The 26,573-nt window shown below is 44.7% G+C and overlaps 1 pseudogene; it reads right to left on the bottom strand.

The window, feature by feature from the left end:
* Positions 1-5,249: 5,249 nt before the first annotated feature.
* Positions 5,250-25,994, bottom strand: LOC134369043 (histone-lysine N-methyltransferase PRDM9-like; annotated as a pseudogene).
* Between the last annotated feature and the right edge of the window lie 579 nt (positions 25,995-26,573).

The following is a 26,573-nucleotide window of genomic DNA, read 5'->3' as shown; positions in this document are numbered from 1 at the left end:
GAAAGAGAAATCAAGAAACCCTGCCCATTTACAACAGCCACCAAAAAAAATAAAATACTTAGGAATTGAGTTAACCAAGGATGTGAAAAATCTCTATAATGAGAACTACAAACCACTGCTGAGAGAAATTAGAGAGGATACAAGAAGATGGAAAGATATCCCATGCTCTTGGATTGGAAGAATCAACATAGTGAAAATGTCCATACTACCCAAAATGATATACAAATTTAATGCAGTCCCCATCAAAAGTCCAATGACATTTTTCTCAGAAATGGAAAGAACTATCCAGAAATTTACGTGGAATAACAAAAGACCACGCATAGCCAAAGCAAAGCTAAGCAAAAAAAAAATAAAGCTGGAGGCATAACACCACCTGACTTTAAACTATACTACAAAGCTATAATAACCAAAACAGTAAGGCACTGGCATAAAAACAGACACACTGATCAATGGATTAGAATTGAGAATCCAGAAATCAACCCACACACCTACAGCTATCTGATCTTTGACACAGGCACCGAGCCTATACTCTGGGGAAGAGACTGCCTCTTTAGCAAATGGTGCTGGGAGAACTCGATATCAATATGCAGGAGAATGAAACTAGACCCACAGCTTTCACCATACACTAAAGTCAACTCAGAATTCATTAAAGAATTAAATACACACCCTGAAACAATAAAACTTCTTAAAGAAAACATAGGAGAGACACTTCAGGAAATAGGACTGGACACAGACTTCATGAATATGACCCCCAAAGCACGGGCAACCAAAGGAAAAATAAACAAATGGGATTATATCAAACTAAAGAGCTTCTGCACAGCAAACGAAACAATTAACAGAGTTAAAAGACAACCAACAGAGTGGGAGAAAATATTTGCAAAATATACATCTGACAAAGGATTAATATCCAGAATATACAAGGAACTCAAACAACTTTACAAGAAAAAAACAAGCAACCCAATTAAAAAATGGGCAAAAGAGCTAAGTAGGCATTTCTCTACGGAAGATATACAAATGGCCAACAGACATATAAAAAAATGCTCAACATCACTCAGCATCCGGGAAATGCAAATCAAAACTACACTGAGATACCATCTCACACCAGTTAGGATGGCTAAAATCCAAAAGACTCTGAACAATAAATGCTGGCGAGGTTGCGGAGAAAAAGGAACTCTCATACATTTTTGGTGGGACTGCAAAATGGTGCAGCCTCTATGGAAAATGGTATGGAGGTTCCTCAAACGATTCCAGATAGATCTTCCATATGACCCAGCTATCCCACTGCTGGGAATATACCCAGAGGGATGGAAATCATCAAGTCGAAGGTATACCTGTTCCCCAATGTTCATTGCAGCACTCTTTACAATAGCCAAGAGTTGGAACCAGCCCAAATGTCCATCATCGGATGAGTGGATACGGAAAATGCAGTATATCTACACAATGGAATACTACTCTGCTATAAAAAGGAATGAAATAGTGCCATTTGGAACAACATGGAAGGACCTTGAGAGAATTATATTAAGTGAAACAAGTCAGGCACAGAAAGAGAAATACCACATGTTCTCACTTATTGGTGGGAGCTAAAAATAGATAAATAAATTCACACACACACACGCAAAAAAAAAAAAAAAACGGTGTGTGGGGGGGAGATATAATAGCTATAATTCCTTGAAGTTGATACGATGAGCAAACAGAAAGGACATTGTTGGGAGGGAGAGGGGAGAGAGAGGAGGGAGGGAGTTTTCAGTAATGGGCCACAATAATCAACAACATTGTATATTGACAAAATAAAATTAACAAAATAAATAAATAAATAAATAAACTTAGCCCCCACTCTGACTGTTAAGAGGGTGGGAAATCCTATTATGGTAATTGAAAGGTGGAGCCTTAAAGAGGTGACTGGATTGTAGGACCATGCAGTAGTAAATGGATTAAAAATGGTGCTCAGGGGCGTGTTTCTGAGGGCTTTAAAAGAAGAGGAGAGCCTGACTCTCTCTCTCTCTCTCTGTCTTGCTTCCTCCCACCATGTGATCTGCTGGTACCTGCCAGCTGCTGCTGCTTTTCCTCCATGAGTAGAAGCAGCCGGAGGCCTGCGCCAGATGCAGCTGTCCCAGAATCCTAAGCCAAATAAAACTCTTTCCATTATAAATTACCCAGTCTCAGGTATTCTGTTACAGCAACACAAAAATGGGCTAATACACCAGGGTCTGTGACTAAATTTTGCCACAGACTGGCTGAGTTCTTGGATAATTTGCCAAGAAATGGAGACTTTTATGTAAGTGTGCTTATGTACAAATACATATACACCTCTATATATCTCTCTCACCGTATAAATATCTCACTATATATCTCTCACTGTGTATCTCTCATTATATAAAAACCTTACTATTTATTTATTTCATTATGTATCTCTCACTGTATAATCCTCTCATTATACGCATATCTCACTATATAAACATCTCACTATAAAAATATCTCACTATATATCTCACTATATAAATATCTCAGCATATCTCACTTTACATCTCTCACTGTATATCTCTCATTATACACACAATCGAACTCTCTTCTCTCATGTTCTTTTCCATCTATCACAATATTATCGATGTCACTGGCTACAAGAAGCAGCAGTCACTGGCTGCTTCGGACCTTAATTGGGTAGACACACATGGTGTTTAGGACAATGTCAGGCCGATGTCCTCAGTGTCAGCTCTCTGCAGGTCATCAGCTGGGGGACACTTGGGTGACTTCTGAGATGTGCTGACCATTCCTGCCCATCTCCAGGCACCACGGGTACATTGCTGAGGGTCAGACTGGACAATGGGTAGATTGTGGTGACAAGACCCACCCAGGGCAATCTGGGTTCCCAGACACCTCAATCCCAACACCTGGCATGGTCCAGTGACTGCCATCCCTGGCTGCACTGCAGACACTCTCGGGATGCTTCTTTTTCATTCTGGCTAGTTGATTTGAAATTCTTATGTGGTCGTCATAGGGTTCAGGGCTACCTGTGATCCAGGTGGAGGCCCCTTCTCAGTCTGGCTTCCACTCTCATCTACTGAAAGGAAACAAGCAATGTAGACAGGGTTTAATTCCATGTTGGAAAGCAAGATGCAGACAGAAGTTTTGAGAAATGGTTCCAGGTCCAGAGCTGTGTGGCCCCCCATCCCCACCCCAACACCCCAGGGCTCTGTGAACCCATGGGGGTGGGTTCGTTCTGTTGATGGGAACTGTAGGGACAGAGACGCCAGTATTGCACGGGTTAATGTTAGGATTATGCCTCGAGGTTTAGGGCTGGATATCATGGTTGTGGTCAGGGTTGGTTCTCAGGTAACCTAAAACCCTTCCTTAACTTGAAAGGGCTGAGGGCAGTGTTTCCTGTACTCAGTTGCATTTTTCTAGGATCCCAATTTGCTCCAGCACTTGTTTAAAATTCCCCATATTACCTTGTAATATGTCCAGTGCAGTCAGTCTCCAGCACTTTGTTTCAATCCTGTAACCCTCAACAGGCAGGTGGATGTTTCGTCAACCTTTGATTTCCTTCCTCAGCATTCTGAGCACATCAGGACAGCCACGACACATCTGCAGGGATTACTTTTAGCACTTTTCTTAGAGGACTTAAATGCTGTTTTTGAGACTCTGGGTTTCATCACAACTTCATTGCTTGTGATGCACTTGCCAACTCCAGGTCAGCTTGTTGTTTTTCTGTGAACTCACCACCTCTCTCTCTCTCAACAGCAGAATCTGATCAGAAGTTGGCTCCCACGTCGAATGCTGTATGCCAGTCACAGCCCTGAGGGAAAGAGGTCTTCAAGTCTGAACCTGTGGGCTGTCCACCTAGCTCCCTGGAGCTGTGCCTGGACAGGGCCTTGAGACCTATGGGGCCTCCATGTTGGGCAGTGCCCCCAATGCTCAGAGCCCACCCGGCACAGGATCAGTAGCTTTCTCCCCAGTGCCCACCGGCCTCTCACTGAAGACACACTCAGTCTGTGCAGAGACATGGTTTTCTTCTCTGTGTGAGGATTCACTCCCAGAAGGGACCAGGGGCAGAAGGAGGAGCAGTGGAGGGGGCACCATCCCCTTCTCCCCCCTGCTCCTCTGTGGAACCCTGGCCCTGGACACCAGCCTTTTATACCCCATCCCAAGCTCCCCAGCTTCAGACAGGTCACAGTGGAGTCCCCAAAATGTTACTCCCATGACTCCATCCATCTACCACCTCCTAGAGCATTCTCCTCCTGGGTACCTGCCCAGGCAGATTTGTCCCATGACTCCTTCCCTTCTCCAGGCCCCACCTCCCTCTCCCCAATTCCAGAGACTTCATTTTACAGGTGGAACGTTTGGGTCTGGGGGAGATGACCTACCTAGGAACATATGCAAATTATATGTCGGGCAGCCTCAGACCAAGACCGCAGTGGTCTCCTCCCACGACCCTCAAGCTGTTTCCAGGAGCTGGAGGATCAGGGACCAAGAGCCCACAGCTGGGGAGGGCTCTGTGATTACAGGGTTTGGGCCCACCCCACCACCGAAGCCCTGCTCTGTAAACATGCCCCAGATCCTGGGGCTGCAATTGCCCCCTCTGCTATGATGCCTGATACCCAGCCTAAGACTGGACCCATAGAGAAGGGGTTGGGGGCTCGGCGAACTGGTTTCCTGACTCCTTTTCCTTGTCTCTTGAGTTCCCACTCATGTCCCTGCCTGGCTTCTTCCTCTAAGGCTACAGAGATCAGAGGAAACAGGGAAGGCCACAGGGGTGCTGGAGGAGGCGGGCCCCTCCTGGCCCATCTCAGTCTCCATGTCCTCCCCTGGTTCTCTCCCTGGGCCCAGGAGGTGATTTAAGCAGGGCTTGGTTCCCATGAGACCCAGCTGAGAGTCCAAGTTCTCCGTGGCCTCCTGGACTCTCCCACCTTTGGGACTGAGAACAAGGTACACAGCCTGCACTGTAGCTTTGTCTGGGGATGATGTTTATTGGAACAGGAGGCCAGAAGGACATGGAGGGGAGCCAAGTGGGACATGGAGGGGATCCGCACCCGTCCACAGACCATGAACCCTTAAGGAACCCCTGCCTCCCACATTTTCTGCCTCATCTCTGGTCATGAAAATGGAGGGTGTGTTTGATCGGTCACATCTGTCTCTACACTCCTGGGGAATATGAGAGGTCAAGAGAAGTTCTCTGAAGTTCCCTCAGTGCTGGGTTGTGGAGGTGTGTGGTGGCCACACACTCTCTGTTGAGATGTGGTTTTACTGCTGACTCACTTGCCCTTCCTGCAAACATAGGGCTTCTCCCCTGTGTGTGTCCTCTGGTGTCGCATGAGGTGTGACTTACAGCCAAAGCCTCTCCCACACTCCCGGCAAACATAGGGCTTCTCCCCTGTGTGTGTCCTCTGGTGTCAGATGAGGCCTGACTTGTTACTGAAGCCTCTCCCACACTCTCCACACTTGACTTTTGCAATTCTTGAGATTCTTACCCCCACAGATAACTTGCCTGTGTTCTCTGGATTCACCTTCAGGCCTGTTCTGGACTCTTCTTCCATCTCACTCTCCCTAGAACTCCCCATTTGGCCTTTGGGCGGGCTGGAAAATGTGCTTGAAATCCTCCTGTGCCTTGTCCTCTTATATAAGGGTTGGAACTTTCTTTGGCCTCTTGACCTTCGGCCTCATCATTCCAGCTGTGTGGATCAGGATGTTGCTGCTCCTGATTCTGACCCACTGCACAGAGATCTCCTGGCTGGAGATGTTCTCTTGCAGATGTCTCTGGGAAGGTTGGAGAGGAGTGATTGTGTTCCACATGTTGCCTGAGGAATTTCTGACTGGAGAAGGCCAGAGGGCATGAAGAACAAGGGTGGATCTCTGGCTTTGGTTCCGCTGAAAGCAGAAGGTTTTGGTCAGGGGAGGTGTAGACAACTGGGCCATCTGCTTTGTTGTATGGTAAGGCCTGCTCCACTAATCATTCCTCATGTGTTAATACAAGCTGTCTCCCACCGAGCATTCCTTTACAGTCTATTTTTCATTCTGTTTTTGTTTACTACATCTTCCTCAGAAATCTAGAAAGCCCACATCAAGGGCCTTGTCTATGGATCAGCCAAACCAGGGACCTTCAATAGCATCAGAGGCAGCTTCAGTCTTTATACAGAAGGAACTGCAGTGACTTCCCCCCCACACACACTACAATTATCTTCTAGGTCATATCATATCCTCTTCTCTCCCTAATCTCTGGGTACTTTTCCTGATAGAGCATCTGCAGCTATTTTATTCTACTGAGAAATAATAACTCTGGATTACATAGATGGTGATAGAGTTTGGATGTGTTGTCCCCTCAAAACTCATGTGAAAATCTGATCCCCAATATGGCAGTGTTGGGAGCTGTTTGAATCATGGGGGCAGATCCCTCATGAATGAATTTCTGTTCTCCCCGGAAGGTGGCAGTAGTGAGTGAGTTCTCACTCTATTAGTTCCCATGAGGGCTGGTTGTTTAAAAGACCCTAGCACCTCCCCCATCTCTTTCTCTTGCTTCCTCTTGCTGCTTGTACCCGCCAGCTGCCTACCACTTTCCACCATGAGTAGAAGCAGCCTGAGGCTCATGCCAGGTGCAGCTATCCCAGAATCATAAGCTAAATAAACCTCTGTTCTTTATAAATTATCCAGTCTCAGGTATTGTGTTATAGCAACACGAAAAGGGGCTATTATGGATGGACTCATCCTTAGTGACTTTTGTTATGAGGGGAAAAGGATCTAGTAAGTCAGGAACCACTTCGTTTGGAGATGCACAAATGTAGAAGGCAGTGTAGAGTTAAAGAGCATGTGTAAGTACACCTGAGTTTGAGTCTCCCCAGTCAAAGACATTTAATTGAGGACTCTTGTGTACCGGGTTCTCCATCAGGAAGTGGGATTCAGAGTGGTCCAGGCCCCCTTGAGTAAAGGACTCTGGTTCCTGCTGCCTAAACTAGATTATGGATTGCTTCCATCTCAGTGTCCACAAATCATAAAATAAAAATATGTTCTTCCTTGGGTGACACATCAAGTATTCCTACTTGAGGTATTTCATTCAGTCTTAACACATTTCAAATTTAATAGGAAGTTCTGTTTTAATTGTATCCCTAATCAGACTTCTTTCCTCCTGACTCCCATCTTTATCCAACCCACCATCCTCTCTTACCTGGAGACTGATGTGGCCTCTGAGGGGATTACACACTGCAGATTATTTTCTGAAAATTAACTCAAATTCCACAATTGTTTCCATCTCAGGAAAATCCCCAGTGTCTTGGCAGGAATCATGGGCACTATATGTCCAGGCTTCTGTGTATCTCTCTGACCTCTGCTCTCTTCTCTGCTTCCTTCACCTGGGTGGTCTCAGCCATTCCTCAAACACCCTCACTCTCTCCTGCCTCAGAGCTGTTGCACGAGCTGCTCCTTCTGCCTGGAGACATTTGAGCACAACTCTGCACCTCTCAAATGTTATGTCCTGAGAGGAACCTTCCCTCATGTTCCCTGCCATACCCTCCCTCCACTCATGATGATCTCTAGGCACTTTACTGGCTTAGTTTTCTTGAAAGCATGAATGACTATCTCATTTTATGCACATGCCTGTGTGTGTCTGCGTGTTTCCCTAACTCACATGTCAGCTGCTCAATAGCACTTATTCTGATCATCTTGTTCTATCCATATTTCCTATTCCTCGAACATTGTCTGGCACAGAGTAAGAATTCACATGACAACTAACTTAAATAATGAATGAATGAAAAACAACATATGTATGTTATTTAGAAATACGGAAGAAATTAAGAAATAATTAAAAGAGCCAGAAGAAACTGCCTTGTTGAAACAGCCGGTAGGTGCTTGAGAACTTGTTCTTTGTCTCTAAGCCTGTCAGGACTATATGTTGTTATATATTTTGCATATAAAGTAGTTAAAAAAATAAAATGAGAACAAAAATTTTAAAATATAAATTGTCCCTAAAAGTCAAATGCATATAAAACAAAGCCTTAATTTCAGAAACACCTGATTTGAAATTTTTCTGACTTCAGACTGCATTTTACTCTACTTAACAGTTGTACCATGAAAATTCCCAAGGAGAATTCTTTCTTTTCTGTACTTTTTAAAGAATAATGTGGTGCCTACCTCTCCCTGCCGTGAGCTCTTTCTTCCACTTGCTGTCCCACTTGATACCCAGCTCCTGGCCATATTCATCCCCGTACCAGACCAGCAGTTCACAGCCCGGCCTGATGACCTGGCAAGTTCGATAGAAGATCTGCCCATGGTATTGAAAGGCCACCAGGTTCTGCTCCTCATCATCCCGGGCACAGTTCACATACCTGGGGTTGAGGCAGACAAAGGGACAGAAAATAACAGGCAGTGAGTCTCCACTACCTGCCAGGGCCATGTTGGGCTTGTCACCAGATGGTCAAGGCCCCCATGCTGTGACTGGCCATGCCGTTACCCTCCTCCAGGAACCTGCTGTTCATACCTAAGCCTCTTTCTCCAAGTCCTGCTTATGGTGCTCATCCTGCCTGGAATGCTTTTCCCCCCTTGCCTACTTAACCATTCTTCAAAGCCCAATTACAGACTTACCTTCACCATGATTGGCCATAAAACACTGACTTCTCACTTTTCTAAACTCTCAATCGATTTCTACTTATACCACAGAATTTGGTGTTTAATCAATCATGTACTCTGCTTCTAGATTAGCTCACATCATTCTATAATCACCCCAAGTCTATCTACTTTTGAAAGACCTTTTTCTAATCTCCCATAGTTTACCCAGGTGCCATTCATCTGCCTCCCTGGGTTCCCATAGAAACTTAGATGTTCCTTTGGCCTAGCACGATAATACACAATAATAACAGCATATCCCTATTCTTATCCTCTAATAAAACAAGAACTTTCATGGAAAGGGGCTGGTCCATGCAGCACAGAGGTCCATGACCACCCTGCAGCTCACTTCTCAGGCTTCAGGTTTTAATTTCACTGAAGCTGGGAAGAATTCCTGTCCTCACAGATTAAAGGTCCCTTGTTTTACATTGTCTTGGCCTTGTGTACTTCTCCTATAATCAAATGTTTCATTTATGCTTGCAATAGTCCTTCACAAGGGCATGGGTTGTGTGATCTATTCATGAGATGTACTCCATTTTCTAAACTAGAGTACAGTAAATGCTTAATAAATGCTGATTAGATAAATTAAAGTGTGAATCCAGCATCCCCAATGAATCTAGGCTCCTCAGGGTTTATCCTGGTGCCCCAATTTTGTCTATCATAGAGATTTAGTTTTTTGATTAAAAAATGGTAGTGTTTTTATTTTACCTCTTTTTTCCTGGATGTTCATAATAAGAAAGAACATTGTAAGGGGAGCAGAGAGTGTAAAAACCATCGAGGGAGGCATGCTGAGGAGGAAAGAAGCCGAGCTTGAGAGAGATGAGTGTCCCTGCTGGAACCCGAAACCTATTGGCCTTACCTCATCCAGTTGGCCCGAGATTTGTCCTTTCCATCCACATACTCATAGCAGTTTCTCCCCTTGGTGATCTGAGTTTCAGAAAAATAAGTTAGTCATTTTTGGGTTTGATGGGCAGGTAATAATCAGAATTATTTTATTCTACTGTCATCCATGCATTTGAGCCTGCATGGATTCAGCCGCCAATGGTGACACATGCTGTGTACTCCTCAGCATCATCTACACATCTGAGTTGATTTGTCCCGTCAGAGCTGAGGCACCATAGGGAGAATGCACTTTTTCTGTCTCTGTGCCCCTTTTCTCCCACTCACCCACTGACCTTTAAATAGGAGTTCCAGGTTCATGCAAAGACCACTAAGTACACAGATCTAACCATGTTGTCACTATCCATGTTCTAGCATGTAGAAGGTGATGTCCCACCAAAGGCACAGAAGGGATATAGGAAGCCAGAAGACGGGGTTAAGGTAGGCCCTTCTCACCATCCAGGAGTAGCCACTGTTGGCTGCCTCTTCATCTTCTGTGATCTGGCCCTCATAGGGGCCAAAGTGCTGACCCAACTGCAGATCGGATGCCTCATTCCATACTCCAAGCCCGGCCTCAGGGATGCCCGACGGCCCAATTCTCAGCCCAGGGGGCAAAGTGAGGGCTGAGTGGTTGGGATGCCCCTTGTCCACTGCACTGTCCTTTTCAAATGTAGGGTGTCTATATGCCAGTCAGCTGTCGATGAAGTAGTCCTGGCATTGCTCACAATCTGAAGGCAAGAGCAGCAGGGATTAGGAAAAGTATAGTGCGTGTTCCTGGATATAAAGAGCTTCAGAAAGAGCCCAGCATTTACATAATTCAGCCTCAATCCTGTACTCCAAGCCACCAGAATAAAGGAATGATTTGGGTTCAAACAACAAGATAAAATTATTGTACCGGGACATAGCCTTCTCCATGAGTGGGCCAAAAGGGTCACTTACACAGGTAGTCATCATCCTGAGGTTCACAGACCTCTTTGTATGCATGACCCTTTCTCGCAGGCTACACATCTTCATTTCAATCTCCTTTCTCTTGAGTTCTACATTGGAGAAGAGTAAGTGAGTGAAGTTAGGAGTCTGGAGTGTTTGTCCCTGTATCGTCATAATATGTGAAATCTCCTACCATCAAATTATTGTCTATCCTTCTACATACTCTGGCTCGCCACCCCTTCACTACCTCTTAACTATTATTTCAGAGAGACTAAGACTCTACACCCACACTGACTACAGATGCATAATTCAATTTTAGTTTCTGGATTCCCAGGATCAGGATTAACTTCCGAAACTTTCTAGTCACAAACCGTTAATTCATGCATGTATTTATCCATAAAATATTTGTTGAAGTTGCATTACATATTAGGCATTGAACAAGGGCAGGGATATACAGTAAGAAAATGTGGTCTCTATTATCACAGATGGATTTATTGGACACCTTGAATGTATATTTATTTTAGTGCTTTTAAACAATATATGAGCCATTGGTCCTTATCTTCATTTTACAGATTAGCATTAATGAGCTCAGAGAATTTATAATGTCTTCCCAAGGTCCAAATTATTCTACGTGGATTATAACAAGTGTGTGACTTCAGAGTTAGTGTTTGTTCTTACATGTTATTCAATACAGCATCTAACTTCTGGTCTCAGCTTAGTCCAGCTTAAGCACAGGTCTATCGAAAGTCTATGCCACATATCTAGACCATACTCATCAACCTTTCTAAAGGACCTAGAGGGAATAAAGTCCCCAAATTATTTTCTCTTACCCAATTTTTCTCTAGAATGCTGTACGGAGGTACTTGCTTCTGCAGGAGGGGACACTCGTTTCCGGGCCTTCTCTGAGTCCCTTGTGTTCAGTAAATCTGTTGTTCCTGACAATTTCTTCAAAATAGATTCATTATTTAACAGTGATCTGGATATTCCCTTTAATGTGAGAATCACATATTAAAAGACAACATACATTTCTTTCGTTCCTTAGGGCTTGCAACCTGTTTTCACATGCATGACTTTAGTTAATGGTTCAACAATCCCTGGAAAAACTTGGAGTGACTGAATACCAGAGAGAAAGGGAAAGGCCTGTGTGGGCAGGACAGTCTTAAGGCTCTTTTGCTTCAACTTTCTATATATACATGAGAGCGAGGGAGGGAGAATAATCTGGAAGACTACCTGGAGACTCAACAAGGTCTGTGAAAGAAGGAGGTAGGGGCTTATAGGGAAAAAGAGGGGATCTTCTATGAACTAGGAGACATTTGACAGAAGGAGAAAGGTAGGAAAGCACAGAGGGTACAAAACACATCTGGAGAATGAACAGTGAGGTTGGGAAGAGAAGAAACAGTTGGCATAAAGGTTATCTAGACAACTAAGAGAGTGATGCTAAGAGCTGCAAACTGCCATATCCTGGAAGGGATATTTAACTTTGAAATTGAATTAACTAGTTCCTGTACCAATTCTGCCTAAGTAATGGTGTACTACCAGCTAATTCTATTCACTTTCCCGATCCGTAAATTGGCATACATGCTAATTCTTAATGGTACAGTGAACATGAAATGTAATAACGCTCACCAAAGTGTTTTGAGATTAATAATTTCTCTTATAGTCCTGACATCAATTTTCCTCCTCAACCATCTCTACAGCCAAAATCTAATTCAAAGATATTATCTTCAGCACTCTCTGACCCTGTTACCTCTATTCTAATTTGAAAAATTTGGAATTATTCAGAAAACACTGAGGGGGTCATCAAGGGCTCTGAGTTGGGCCTGGGACTCCTGAGAATAATCAGTTATGGACCAGGCTCTCAAAGAGCTCGTAATACAGAGGTGGCAGGCTATACAAATGATTACAAACAGCATGAGATTTGCCTAGTTCGGGCCCAGAGGAAGGAGCAGTTAACTTCTTCCTACAGGGATGAGCATTTAAAATCAGTACCAGGATACATTTCTACTGAATAGTGTAATATACATGAAGTGCTAAGTCATTCTCCTATCTGTTGTTTCTCAATCAAACTTCAAACTTCTCAGGGCTAGGAGCAGTCTTCTCACATCCGAATGGGTCCCTTATGAGAGAGTAGGAACTATCTCCGTCTTCATCTGGGACCAGGCACAATGTAAATTGACTGTATATTGCCAAGCTCCCCTCAGACTGTCTTAGCGTATCTCTCACTTAGCACATCAGAGAAGAATCAGGTTGAAATAATCAGTCAGATGAATAATGTAAAGGTGTATGAGTAAGGCAGCATGAACTTTACAAAAGAAGAAAGTTTTAATCAGCTCTTAAGTACTTTAGGGAAAGAAGGAGTATTGGATTAGACTGAACCACTACTGACTGTGATGTCAGGCATAATCTAACATTTCTGTACTTCAGTTTTCTCATCCACAAAATGGTTATGCTTATAGTACCAACTTCATAGGGTTGTTGTAAGGTTTGAGTGAGTTTATTCACGTACAATGCTTAAAATAAAGTCTGAAATATTGCAAAAATAAAACAAGCAGTAGTGATTATCATTGCTCTTCTTATTAACTCTTAAAAGGATGATGTCCGCCATTGTGCTAAAGAGATCAGAAAAGGGAGGCAGCAGTCCTACGATACTGTGCACATTCTCCTTCTCTTACCTGTGTTTGGATCTTACATGAGGAAGATTGTTGTGTCAATAGGATTTTTCAGGTATTCACCTTCTGGTGTTTACTCTGTTCCACTCTGAAGACCACCCAAGGAGGATTGACCAAAAGGTGATGAGAAATCAGTGTTTTGATGGGTAAATATTTCCAAGCTCAGAAGATTCTCATTAGGGACAGAGAATTCTGAACTAGAGAGTGACAATTCCAAGTATTATCCAAGGGTGATTTGAAAATGGTTTCTGAAGTACCATGAAGACCTTTGCTTCTATTGGAGGCACTGCTAATTTTCTTAAAATGTTTTTTAAAAATAGAGCTCTGGATCTTGGTGTTAACACCACACTCTAACCAACTGAAGTAACTGGTCACCCACCAAAAAACAAACAAAACAAAACCTCATCTGTGCTTCATCTTGTGTTGACAAGGTTTCTATTACATTTATTTAAAAATATATATATATATATTGACTTGACTTTCATGAAAAAACGCTGAACAAAACCACACAATGGAGGAAAGGACAGTCTCTTCAAGAGATGGTATTGGGAAAACTCGATCACCATATGCAAAAGAATGAAGATTGACCCTATGTTACACTACATACAAAAATTACATCAAAATAGATTAAAGGCCTTCATGTGACACCCAAAAGTATAAAACTTCAAGAAGGAGACATGGGGGAAAGCTTCAAGAAATTGAGTTTGGCCACGATTTCTTGGAAATGACACCAAAGCATAAGTGACAAAAGCAAAAATAGACAAAGAGAAGTATGTAAAACTTAAAATCTTCTGAGCACCAAAGGAAACAATCAAGGAGTGAAAAGGCAACCTACAGACTGGAAGAAAATATTTACAAACCATATATCTGATGAGGGGTTAATATCTAGAATATATAAAGAATTCCTACAACTCAGCAAGAAAAAAACTCAGTTAAAAGAGTGGGTGCTATGACTGGGTTTTTTTCCTCCAAAATTCATATTTTGAAACCCTACTTCCTGGTGTGATAATATTTGGAGATGGAGCTTTCGGGAAGTAACTAGGGCTAGATGAGTTCATGAGGGTGGGGTCCTCATGATGGGATTAGTGCTTTTTATAAGAAGAGGAAGAGAGAGATTCCCCCCAAGAGGTGGAAGTAACCTAAATATCCATTAAAAAATGAATGGATAAGGAAAATGTGGTATAGAAATACAATGGAATATTATTTAGCCTTAAAAAATAAAGAAACCCTGCCATATGCTGCCACATGGATAAATCCTGAAGACATTTTACTAAGTTAAATAAGCCAGTCACAATAAGCCAAATATGGCATGGTTCATTATTTGAGGTATCTAAAGTAATCAAATTCATAGAAACAAAGTAGAATTGTTGCCAAGAGCTGGGGCAGGAGGAAATGTGGTGTTGTTGTTCAATGGGTATAGTTTTATAGTCATGCAAGATGAAAAAGTTCTAGCAGTTTCTTGCACATCAGTGTGTATATAGCTGATAATATGAAACACTCAAAAACTGTTAGGAGGGTGAGTTTATGTTATGTGATTTCTTACCACAATAAGAAACAATAAATTGACTAAGATGGGGATTTAACTGAATCCAGATAATGATGTGTGACAAACCGTGGGGTTAGTCATTTCTTCTTCTAAGACACTTGATCCAATGACTGCACTATTATGAGATTAGGGTTAGAAAGCTCTTTGGTGGATTTACAGTTCAATTAAGGTTTAGTTAAATTGCCCACTAATTAATTAACAATGTTTAGCAAAACCAGTCTTTCTTTATGACTTTAAAGAATGGTAAACTTTAAACGTATAGAAAAGTACAGAGAATAATGCTGGAAAACATAAATCCACCACCATGCAGTCCCATTTCAACATTCTGCCACAGCTGCTTGAGATGTTTTTATTTCTACTTTTTATTTCAAAATTCAAAAGTAAAAATAAAACAAACAAAAAAGGTAACTATGACATAGTGAAGCCACCTGCCAGCCCTTCCTCCTTCTCTTGTGATGATAACTTCTAAGAGTTTGGTATTTCTTACTCACATTCAGGTTTTTATACTTTTAGCACTTATTACTGTATCTGTAAATAAAATATGTAATCATTTTACACGTTTAAAACCTTTATATGAACAGCCTCTTACTGTATATACTCTTTCGCATCTTGCTTGTTTGTTGAACATTTGTTTTTGAGAGAACATGTTCTCCTTTGTTAACTCCTAAGATAAAGCCGAGACATCAACCCAGGCTGGTTTCAGGAGGTCACTTCTAATTCCTCCTGGCCCCTCACCTTTCTGCCTAGGTATCCATTCTTCATCGGAATCCTCAGTGTCATCCACATGGAGTTTGGCCTGCCTCCAGTGACACATGAAAGCTGTTCGAGGGGCTCTAGAAAGAAGCCAAATCTTTGTCCTAAAAGGGAAGAGGTGGGAGGAGGAACAAAGGGTGGTGGCAATGGAAAGCACCACAAAGCCAGTGTGGCTCAGCATGGGCTGGGAGAGTCTTGAACAAGGTCAAGATGTGAGCTCTGCATGACTAGTGCCGACACTCAGCCATACCCTGACAAATAAAAAGAACAAAATTTCCCCTCCAGATTTGTCTCCATACAGAAGGGAACTGTGGGCAGATGCAGCCACCTAAGAGAGAGCCATAATAATACAGGGACAGAAGACCTGTTTTCTATTTCCCAGGCTGGTCTGCAGCCAGCACTTGGAGTAACCTATGTTAATCAGTTCATTATAGTTCCTTTTCACATTCCTATAGCAAATTTTCTTCGATTCTCCCATCTCTGCCCCTTCTTCCTTGGAGAAGTATATCGAAATGCCTTTGAACGCATCTTTAGCCTAGAGAAAATAACATAGTTCATCAGTGATTTACTGTATACATCACAACACCGAGTGGGGCCTTTTCTTCTACCTTGTAATCATAACAAGCAGAACACAGCCTGGGGCCTTGGGGTGGTCTCTGTGAAACATGGATAAAGACATTTGTTCCCGCCCTCCCCAGATTGTGTCCTGTTTGAGAGGACACAGCATTTTTCTAGCTCTCCCCAACACAGAGAGTTTGATTCCAGTGTCCTCTTCTCTCCCATGTCCCAGACGGGACAAATTGTCCCCACTCCACGCACATTCACAGCCAGGGTCACACAGAGTTGCAGGCCATGGGTCTGTGGCCCCCCAGACACCAGCTCCTGTCACTCGGTTCCCCTCTCCATCCTTCTTACAGATCCTGCTTGGAGCCCAGCTTGACTTCCCCCACCTCTCACCTTGGGCTTCTGCCCTGTACTCCCTTCATCTCCCTCAGGGGTCTCCTCCCGGGACCTGTTGGGGCTCTCGGTGCTGGGACAGGCTGGCAACTACCTGCTCCAACTCCAAGGTTGGGAAGAACCCTTGAGTCTCCCAGCTACAAGGCCAACATTCCTGTGGAAAGAGATGGTGCTGAGAGGAGGCCACAGCCCAGACCATTATGCACAGCCAGGCTCTGTCTTCTCCACTTGGCCATGTTGTCCAGACCAGGAAGATGTGGAGACCTTGCAAGAACTGGAGGATGTTGGGGAGGTCTGAGGGCTATCGATGGGATAGGGGGAGGGTCTCTGCTGGCCATGACAGACCACCTAACATAAGCTGTACTGTTTCAGTTCCCCTGCATCTTGACGCTTCTGAGGAAGGGTGGCAAAGGTGCCTGAGGGTCAAGGCTCAGGTATCTTCGAGGGGAGTCCTGAGATGTGAGGGCTGGGGGAGGCCCATGGAGACTTTGAGGCCCCCTGACTGATGGGACTCGGGTCAGACTCACCAGCTCCACTGAGAGGAAATGAACATTTCTCATAGGAAGCTTCTGGGATCTTCAACTGGAGATTCTGGAAAACTGTGGGAGTAAAGCAGTCTGGATCTCGAAGGAGCAGCAATCCCACAGGCTGAGGAGATTGCGGGTCTCCAAGGCCAATGAGATTTGGGGTCTCTCAGGCTGAGGTTCTGGGGGTTTTGGGGTTGAGGGGATTTGGGGTATCTCAGGCTGATAGTATTTGGGGTTTTTCAGGACAAGATTTTGGGTCTTTCGTGCTGAAGAGATTTGGGATACTCAGGTCGAGAGGCTTTGGGATTCATCAGGTAAAGGGAGTTTGGGGTCCCTGAGGATGAGAGGATTTTGCATTTTTGAGGCTGAGGAAACTCGGGGTCTCTCAGGCTAAGGAGATTTGGGGTCTCTCATTAGGGGGCATTAGGCTCTCTGACACTGACGTTATTTGGGGGTCTTTGAAGCAGAAGGACGTTTCCAGGCTGAGTAGGATCTCTGAGCTCGGGGAAATTCAGTCTCTCTGTGGCTGCGGTATTTAGCGTTTCCCAGGCTGAGGGGAATTGTGATTCCTCAGGCTTAGGGTGTTTGGGCTCTAAGCATTAGAGGATTTGGCGTTCCTGTGGGTGAACGGTAGATTTGAGGTGTCTGAAGCTGAGGTGCGTCGGGGTCTCAGGCCGAGGGGGTTTGAGGTCGGTCCAGGTTAGCGGATTCGAGGTCTCTTGGGGATCAGGGGATCTGGGGTTTCCCAGGATGAAATTTGAAGGTCTCGGGCTAAAGGTTTACAAGGGTTTCTTACTGCACGGCAAAGACTTCCCGAGTTCCTGTCAGTCTCCCTGGCTTTCTCCTGCCCCGCTGCCCACCCTGACTGGCGCCCGCTGGGATCCTCTCTGGTTGAAACGGCCACGCAGCCACCGGTACCACCAAACCACCTATCAGAGTTGTGACCCAAACGCTCCCTCCAATGAGCGATCAGAAGGACATAAAGGGGCGGAGAGTAGGGAGGAGCCAAGCCTGTCAGTCACAGGCTCCCCTCAGTCCTAGGCTCGGGTGGTAAGGGGGGACCTGGTCTTTCCCGCCTTGTGGACAATCCGCCCCAAACCTCAGGGACTGGCCGCTCTGGGTGGATCCCTGAAGGGGTGATTGGATTATAGCGCCATGCAGTAGTGAATGGTTTAAAAATGGTGGTGAGTGACGTGGTTCTGAGGACTTTAAAAGAAGAGGAGAGTCTGTCTCTCTGCTCTCTCTCTCTCTCAGCTTCCACCATCTTGCAGCGTGAGACCCCTGGGTCACTGTTGCCACCACCAGATGGACTTTGGACTTCCCAGCCTCAGAAACTTTCGCAATAAATTTCATTTTCTTTATAAATCACCCAGTTCAGGTATTTTTTTATAAGCAACAAAAACAGACTAATACAGCAAGCTTTTCTCTCAGGCTCATCTTTAGGCTTCAGGTAATCCACAAGAGAAGACTTGAGCAGATGTAAACTGCTCGTATAGTTTTGACGGTGTACCAAAATTCTGAGCCAATCTGAAAAGAACAAGACAGCTTTTTTTATTTGTCCTGTCTTACATTTTGTTCTGGGCACATAAAAAAATGTCTCCCAAATTACTGCTTAATGGAACAGAGACATCAGTGATTGCACACGACAAGTATGGTCTACTCAAAACAGTTTTGAAAAGTAAGTTTAAAAAATCGACTATAATGATCAGAAATAAACCATGGTGAGGGAGAATAACGTGTTCTCCAAAATTACTACATTGCAATAATCATAAATTCCAGGTTTCAAAAACAAAACAAAACAAAAACCTAACAAACGGGAAAACTTTTCAAAGCATGCAAAGAAACATGAAAGCACTTCCCATTCACGGGAAAATAGTGATGATGATGATGATGATGATGATGATGATGATGATGATGATGATGATAATTTTAAAAATGGTGGGTGGGGACTCCCAGCCAATGAACTTATTAGACAGTCTTTAAATCACCCAAAACAACTGTCATACATATGTCCAAGAGGTAAAGTGAATGATGCACAAAGAAATAAAAGAAACCAAGGGAACAATGTCTAACCAAATAGAGATTCTCAATAAGGAGATAGAAATCAACAGCTCGAAAACCATAACATGTGAATTGACACCTTCACTAGAGGTTTCAAATGAAGGTTTGAGCATGCAGAAGAAAAAATCAGAAAACTTAGTTAGTTCACTTGAAATGATCCTGTATGACGAGCAGAAAGAGAGAAGAAAGAAAAAAATAAACACAGCCTAGGAGACTGTGTGATCCCCATAAAGCAAGCCAATTGTATTAATCCACTTCTGTTGCCGATAATAGAAAACCTGAAACTGAGTGATTTATAAAGAAACAAAACATGTTTCTTACAGTTCTGGAGGCTGGGAAGTCCAAGGTCCAGGAAACATATCCGGTGAAGGCCTCTTCTTGGTGGTGACTCCACAGCAATGCAGGCTGTCACAGGGAGAGAATGGGTGAGCAAGAGAGCTAACCTGCTCACTTGCTTTCCTTCTAAAGTTGTCAGAACCACACCCATGATAACTCATTACTTCACGGACAAGGGCATAGTACTCACAATCCAATCCCTCCTCAAAGACCCTATCTTGCAAATATTATAATAGTACTTCCCACTCTCTTAGCACTGTTACAATGGAGGTCAAGCCCCAGTGAGTTTTGAGGAACAGTCGAAGCCCAGAATGACAGTCCCAGAAGAGAGGCTAAAGAGAAAAGGGCAGGAAAACAAACACACACACAAAAACAACAACAAAAAAAAACCACATTTCGAAGAATAATTGCCCGAACTCCCAGAATTCTTGAGAAGACATGAAAGTTCAGATAGAATGTTCTTTGGCTTAGAAGCCTTTAGACCAAATTATCTCTTCCTGAAGCCCTCACATTTCTTCAACACCCAGACCCTGTAGGTAGAATAGGCTCACACTGTTACCTGCCCTTTCAGAATGCCCTGTTTAGTTTATGTCCCCCTCTCACTTCTCTGCAGGAGGTCAACGAGAAAAGAGATTTTTTGACACCTTCTCATGCAATGACAAACCCATACATAAATAGCTTAGAACAAACAAATCATGAAGAAATTGTGCATAGATTAAGTTTATTAAAGGAATAATCCAGTTAAAAACTGGAGGGGCTGTGACCATCAACTCCATTCACCACTGCACTGTGTTTACAGAACACTTACAAGTAAACCTGACAAGTAAACCCAAGATGAACCCCCGCCCTTGAAAACGACCTGACACATTCCCTTCAAAGCGTTCATTCTCTTCTGGGGGCGAGGGGTAAAGGGGGCAGAACTAGGAGGCGTAGTTGTTACTGACTTTTCCGAAAGCCTCTCTTATGTGATCCAAGTGGGATTTATGCTCCTCGTTAACTTCAGTGAGTGCACAAGCTATCCCTGTTTCTAAATATGTAACAAGGTTAGTTATGCCTATAAGTAAAGCATTTCCGTGACTCACAAAAATAACTCACAGATAATCTCAGTTAAAGGAGATAGACGGATTTGATGCAGAAATGGAGAAAACAGCCAAATTCACATGGAGACAGACTCAGAAACAAACTATATATGAATGAATGACCAAACGGTAACAGTGGCAGACAGCAAAGCAAAGAGATGAAAATATTGAAACCACTGTAGAGATGTGAGTGTTCAGTTTACATCAGCAAGGATAAATGATATCAGATGATAAAAGTATAGGCAGAATCAGAGAAATGGAGAAAACAGCCAAATTCACTTGGAGACAGACTCAGACACAAACTATATATGAATGAATGAACAAACGGTAACAGTGGCAGACAGCAAAGCAAAGAGATGAAAATATTGAAACCACTGTAGAGATGTGAGTGTTCAGTTTACATCAGCAAGGATAAATGATATCAGATGATAAAAGTATAGGCAGAGTCAGAGGAAGAGACACACACTCACACACAGAATGAGAAAGAAACCTGGGGAAATGTAGACACTCAATTTGAATTTTAAACAGAGAATACCAAGACACTGACATCAGGAAAAACAAATGTGGTTCAGAGATATCAAGTCAGAATGCTCACAAATTAATCATGTGATTATGAGGCCCACATGCACTGATACTCCATGGAAGGAAGCATTAGGGAAAATGTACAATTTCACACTTCTTTTGGTAACCCCAAAACAGCGGGACCATGTGAAAGCAGTAATATGACTGAATTACACCTATGAGTCAAGGACGAAACTCAGGAAGCTGCATTCTCTTGGGTGGACATGACCAAGCCACTAGGCAATAGCAGTTTAGTCAACAGTAGACAGCTACGGTTTTGCTAGACCCTCCATGGAAGTTCTCCTCACATTTCACTCCAAGAGCAGCTACAGTTAAAACTGGCAACCAAGGCCTAGCGGGAGATAAGTATTTGGAGAACCCTTTCCTAACCTTTTCTCCATTCATTAAACGCTAAGTAAGACCCCTAAACTTGCAGCTAAATAGTCAGAAAAGGGCACACAGAAATCTGCTGACCTGCTCTCATGCAGGGCTTCTGGAACTGCTCTCTTTTACAAGCACAATGGAAGATAGGTAGCAGCACATGGCACCGGAAAAGGTTCCTGCTGTTTCGATCAAGATGGACCAAGTTGCTTAGAAAGCCTGTCCCATTCTTTCCTTTTATGTTAACCTTATGCACAACATGCTGAAAACACCACAGAAAATGAAAGGTTTCTGGGTTCCTAATACGGTGTGGGGTATCATTTACTAAGACAACATTCTCACTGGAGTATACCAAGAAAGGAATGTACTCATAATGGCTTACCTATTTACATTTTGGTATCTTCACCTAATACACAGGGTCTTGGGTAAAAGCTTAGACCATCTGAAAATAGGAATATTAAGAATAATGTCTACATCTAGGATCATCTAGGAACAGACAGCACATGGGTGAAAGTCTAGCAGTTGTATATTTAACCACTCCACCTCCCTGCTCTGTTTATATTTTTTGCCCAAACTCAGTCACCTGGAAAAACAACGGGACTCACATACAACTACAAGGAGACCCGCTTTTTCCCAAAAGTTTATCTTTTCACTTAGTCACCTTTGCCAGAAACAAAGCCACACCTTCACTGCCTTCCCTCATCCCTTTGTGTCCTTTCCCACAGTCCCTTCATATACCATATATTCCCATTTCTTAAAATGTTGCTGGGAAGCCTGGCCCTGACAGGTTGATTGTCCCAGCAAAGCACTGTGCATTCATCTACCTAAGGATGACATTTGGTTCAGAAGAGAAACGAACTTTAATATTTCCACCTTGAATTCTCTTAACGCACAAGAGAGGATATTTGGAGGAGCCCTGTGCAAGAAAATTTCACCCTGATTATCTTACTTCTGTAATCACTAGGTCCTTTCCTTGAACTACCCTCACATTCCTGGGAAAAACAAGAAGTGTCAAACTAAACTGTTTCTCTTTCCTTTCTTCTTTCTCCACAACCCCCTGCTCTGTGGGGAAGGAATAAAAAAAGTCCTCAGACGGAATCCCAAACCTTGGTGTATCTGCTCTCTACAACTTTATAAGCCCAGATCCTCCACAGACTGACAGTTCCAGGACAAAGAATTAAAAATCCCACATGGATTTGACCTATGTAGAATCTCACCCCAATCCGGTACACAAGCACACACACAGAGACACATATGTTTGATGGTGTTTATTTCTCCTTCACACCAATCCGATTTTATCCAAGTGTCTTGCTGTCTGCATTTTTCATCACCTGACCGGCTTTTCTTTCAATCCTGAGCATGAGAACACTGTATCTGAAGTCACTTTTTAGAAGTTCTGCTTTTTTAGGTAAAGTCTGATGCTCCGAGATATTCAACTCAAAAACTTGGAATACTCTAAAACACACAAACACACATAAAAACTCATTTTCTCTGAAAAATGTTAAAAATTGCTTTAATTATGCAAGGTCCTGCCCAGGAAAAACTAGCCCTTCTCCGTTTGTGACCTCTTCAATTTCCCCTTACCATGTGTTAGAAATTGCTCTCCGTAACATCTGCCCCACTGCCAGTGTTCTCTGTATGGGTAGAATAAGCTAAGGAGATAAACAAGAAAATTAAAAGACACTGATTACCAAAATGGAAAATTGATGAGAGAAAGGAATGAGAGACTGTACAAATATTCATAGCCTTTTGTGGAAAGGGTGAAAGGAGGAACATTTGATGAGCCAAAATTTAAGGGGGTGGAGAAATGACTGAGGGTGGGGTTGGCTGTCATGGAATTAAGTTCAGAGAAGTAAAGGATTGAGCTTTGCTTCTGTCCAAACGACTCCGGACACTGACTATAGTGCAGTGGGCTTAAGCTTCCCCAGCTATAACTTGTTTTGCAGTGCAGTTTCTCCAACGTTCCTGTTTCATCTTGATGCCCTGGGTGACCTGGTTTGTGTCATTCCCTGTCTTTCAATTTCTACACTTGTGAAATGAGTGTCCAGGTACCTAAAAACATGCATTTCAGCCCCTACTTCCTGAGCTGCTCACCTGCCCTCTCGGTTCCCTGTCCAGGCACCTGCATCCTCATGTGGTACCGCAGGGGATTGAGCCATAGGTCTTTACAGATGATCTGTTAGGGGAACCAGGACAGGACCGCTCAGGGTTCAGACACCATTCCCAAGAAGGCTGGGAACCCTCCCTGGTCATTTCTGAATTTTCGCAGTGAGGCCCTACCTCAGCGATCCTGTTAGATCCTGCAAAGTTGTGGTCAGAAAACCAGTTGAAGAAGTTAACACTGCTGTTGTGGTGCCTGCGGCTATAAGCCTCATGTTCATAATCCTGATACCACTGAACTGGAGTGGAATGAGATGCCCTGTATCCTGCAGGGAAGAAAAGTATACAGGAAGGGGTTGGAGCATGCTGACGATGATAAACCCAACACCTTCACTACCCATCCTGGGATCCACCTCCTACCGGTGACATTAATGAGATATTCCTTAATAATCACTTTATTCCGGAAGTACGGGTTGTTCAGAAAGAACAACATGATCTTGCAGCAGTGAATGGGATGCCTGATTTCCTCCACCTGTCATGACAAAGTGGAGAAGGTTAAAATTTCTCTTCAGGTCACCTACCCTTTTCTGTTTGCCTGAAAGTATTGCTTCTCTTATCCTTCCCCGCTCAACCTTCCAGCCTCAGTCTCACTAGTTCTGACCTCCAAGTCGATCATGTAGCTAAGCAAGTCTTCATCTTCATCGCTGATCATGGCCAACATCTCGGGGTGGTTCACAATCTGCCTCAGGTCAAGGAGCCTTTCCATGCTACGGAAGTAGGCGCTAGAAGCAACTGAGCATGTATAAACAGCTAGGAGAGTGTGTTGCGCAGGGGTCTCCCACACCTCACACATTGTGTCTCCCACACCTTATGCACCGTGCCCTCCCTGCCTTTCATGAGACACACTCAAGGCAATGGGTGCCTTGCATGGCCTTAAATGGGAGACTGTCCACGTTGACACAGGGAGGGGCTCCTTTCTGAGGGATGCTGAGCTCTATGTGTCCCTGATGTACTAGGGGCAAAAGTGAATCTGCTTGTATCTAAGTATGCACTTTATCAGCTCTTACTGACTAGGGTGGGAATTCATACACTTTCCTACAGCATTATTGTCAGCAAAGCCTGTCCTTCAAACACCTTTTCTACATGAGAACTCCTTTGTGCTATTCACGACACTGATCCAGAATGACTTCTAATTCTCCGCCCCAGTTAGTGTCTCTGTGCCATAAGTATTTGTATTTGCACGAGTGTGGCTGCAGCTCCGTCTTCCCTCAGTCTGTACCTTCCCCCACAACCCCCAAGTAGATGTTTTCCAGTACAGGAATGGAACACTGGTCCTTGGTGCTATCAGTTCCATTCTCTAAACAACTGAGCAACCGGCCAGAAAAGCCTGTATATTCTCATGTTGAGCTGTCCCGTGGATCGATTGCTATTACCCTTGCCCATGCTCCTACTGGTCAGTACAAAGCGAGATTCAAAAGGATACGGCTTTGGCCCAGAAGCCAGGGATGCCCTGGATGATGGCCCTTCGGTGACCGAGATGAGTCCTGCGTCTCTGCACCAGGTTCTGCCTCAAACGAGCAAAGGCCCTCCTGGCTTGGTTGTTCACGGGCTCCAACTCTAACTGAAGGGCCTCCAGTGACTACAGAGGGGATAAGGACAACATGGGGCTCCACAGAGTCTGTGTCGGGGTCTTCTATTCAAGCTTCTCCTCAGGCTCTACAAGTTGCATCAGAGTTTCCTCCCCCAGGTCTTCTTCCTGAACTTATTCCTCAAATTCCTCCTCCTCCTCTTCCCTGTCAGGCTCCTACACCACCCTCTCACCGTCCATCACGTGCTGCGCCCACTCCCCCTTCCACTGCTCCTGCTCCTCCTTCTCCTCGTCCTACTCAACTCCCTCCACCTCCTGAATAACATCCACCAACACAAGCACCACATCCTCCTGCTCCTCGACTTCTCTCTCCCCTTGTCCCTCTTCGGATTTCCCCTTCTCTTCCTGCTCCTCCTGCCACTCAACGACCTCCGCCACCGCCATTACATCCACAAGCACAGCACCACGTCTTCCTGCTCTTTATCCTCCTGGTCGTCGACTTTTCCTTCCTCACAAGCCTCTTCCGGTTTCTCCTCTTTCCTCCTCCACAGCGACCTCCACCACCTCCACTGCCTCAAACAAAACTGGCGCCACCTCCTGCCCGGTCGCCGCCGCCTCCCTCTCTGCCAAGGCCTCGCTTTCCTGCACAGCTTCAACCCCGGTCCCGGAGGCCTCCTCGGGCGTCCCACCCAACTCTGCCAGGGTCGCACACCCCACGCCATTACTGGCCTCTGGCGGCTGCTCCCCAAGAGGCCTACCGGCCCCTCCCTCCCCAGGGCCCTTTCCCACACCTACCTTTATCCAGGGTTCGGCGGAAGCCCCTTCCTCCCGGGAGCCCGCCTCACTCGCCATGCTGCCCTGGTCCTCAGCAGGCTCAGCTGCGCCGGGTACGCAAGGTCGAAAGCCTTGAGCTGCACACCCCCAGCAGCAGCTAGAGAAGCCGAGCCGCAGGCAGCTTCCGGCTCTGAGAACTTCCGGGAGCCTCGCGGTTGGTCACGGCATTCTGCGCATGCGCAGGACTTTGGCCCGCTCTGCCGGCTTCATGGCGCCAAGGCACCCAGCCACGCCCAGCCATCTACTGTGGGTCCACGGCCAATGGATGAAGAGGTAGTGGCTGTCACGCAGGATGGCCCCGCCTCCCGTACTCAGGCATCTGGGGCACAACTGCCCCGCCTGCGAGCCCTGGCCGTTGTCTCTAGGAAGCCCTCCAAGCTTGCCCGGTGCAGTGCACACACACAGCCGGTTTGCACTTTGTAAAGTCCAATGAGTGTTCCACTCCAAAGTCCATGCCTGCGTCTTGTGTGGCACCGAACCCAGACAACATAAAGTACTTAAGGACACGAAGTGGGCGCATTGGACAGTACTGGGTATTTCAGTTCCAGCCCACAGACAGAATGAGGTTCTCTGAGGGTCGGGCCCATGTGTTGCTCTATATGATGCTGCGCTGGATTTCATCGGGTCTAGAGGCAGAGAGCAGTACTGCAAGCCCTCCCTCAGGATTAGGAAAATTAGGGGTCTCAGAAATAGTGCACGATTGTCTCTGCAAGTATCAGACCCACTCCTCCTCAGTGCCTGGCACAATGGAGGTGATTCAGCAGAATGTCCGTCCGCCTGCATGCACAC

This window comes from Cynocephalus volans, unplaced genomic scaffold (assembly GCF_027409185.1).
Source record: "Cynocephalus volans isolate mCynVol1 unplaced genomic scaffold, mCynVol1.pri scaffold_35, whole genome shotgun sequence".
In the NCBI taxonomy this organism is placed as follows: Eukaryota; Metazoa; Chordata; class Mammalia; order Dermoptera; family Cynocephalidae; genus Cynocephalus; species Cynocephalus volans.
This window is presented reverse-complemented; position numbering and strand designations above follow the sequence as displayed.